The sequence below is a fragment of the Anneissia japonica genome, unplaced genomic scaffold, assembly GCF_011630105.1.
Source record: "Anneissia japonica isolate Jap-2015-1 unplaced genomic scaffold, ASM1163010v1 scaffold287778_len1315358_cov176, whole genome shotgun sequence".
Taxonomy (NCBI): domain Eukaryota; kingdom Metazoa; phylum Echinodermata; class Crinoidea; order Comatulida; family Comatulidae; genus Anneissia; species Anneissia japonica.
The window spans coordinates 1,089,860-1,091,451 of record NW_022702824.1 but is presented as its reverse complement, the minus strand read 5'-3'; positions in this window follow the sequence as shown (position 1 = coordinate 1,091,451).

Here is a 1,592-nt window from a genome sequence, read left to right as displayed (position 1 = left end):
TACATATATATATACATACATATATATACATACATATATATATAGTCGGAAATTAGTGAAAATTAAATTGATTTGATATGCTTTAATTGAAAGTTGGTATTTTACTTTTTAAATGATTAATTGTTTTAATTAATATTTTAAGGACCTTTTTTCAGGTTTTACTGCAAACATTTTGCCTTTTAAAATATGTTGTTAACTTTCAGTTGAAGAATATAATTGAAATTATTTTCTTCATCAATTTAAAGATGCTTAAACACCAAAAGGATTTGTTGTTCAGAAGTATATAAGCTGTCTGTATATCTACTGCTGTTATTTGTCTCGCATTCAAAGTTGAAAATGTTGTCAGACCCTTTCAATTCAATGTTTTAATTGGATTGGATTTTCCATATCACAGACTGTATATCATTAACTTTAAGCATGAATAATTAGTTGCTATATGCTGTAGGAAATGAATGATTATCATGAATATATATAAAATATTTCCTAGAATAATTAGCTGCCTTGATAGTCCTTCCAATTGGTTGTATTGTAATAATGTGATAGTTATTAACCAGTCAGGGTGTGTGTTTTAGAAATTTTGGGTGCTGCTCAAATATACTTTACAACATGTTGAAGTTATGTTTTATTACAGTATTATTATATTGTGATATTGTTGTAATGTTTATTATTATTATTTGTAATGAATCAGCTGGTATCTAAACAGTATTTGATTCATAAAAATATCTTCAGACACACAACGATATAGAGAATGTTTGTGGGATAAATTGAAAGTGAAAACAATTACCTTATCTGTGTTATTGCTTGTTTTAAGGTGAAATGTCCCATATGCAGTGGCGTATCTACAAGGAAGCTTGAGGGGAGGGCGCATGCCACCCCCCCAAAAGAAAGCTTGTGCTCCTTCCCACTTAAAATGCCTTTCCCCCCCCCCCTCATCAGTTATCGTATGTGAATACAGAACTCGTAGCTACGCTACTGCCTCTAATATTAGTGCTGTAAAGTGTATGTGGAATTTGTGTTATAAATAATAGGTGAACTTACTTATACTAATCAGGCATGATGTGAACCTTATCATGTGCAATAAAAGAAACAGAGATATAAAGAAAAAGAAATTGAAAGGAATTATGTGTTATTTGTTCGTTTCCAGTGATTCATCTTTTTTTAGATTACTAATCTGATTTTTGTCTATCGTTTTTGTCCAATTATTTAACTTTAATGTATTTTTTTTTTAATTTAGGCACGTATCAGAAAAACTATAGACATTATAACAAAATGCACCATTAGTGTAACACCAACTCAGTAGGCACAAAGATTTGAAATTTTTAAGTACTAAATATGGGCTATAAATATCAGATTATTATGCTTTAAAAAATGAAACTGAAAATGGTTACAAGTGCCAAAGATTGTCAAAAAAAAGTGAACTTAGTTATCGTTTTGTAGAGATAACAGTCTACGTACAACAATAACCTCTTACTTATGAATATATTGAACGTTAAAGAATTGGAATTGAGAGTGTAAAAAAAAGTTGTTAGAACTGGAATTCGAACCTGGGATTTTTTGCTGTCTATGCATTACCTAACCACCTTGGCCACTTA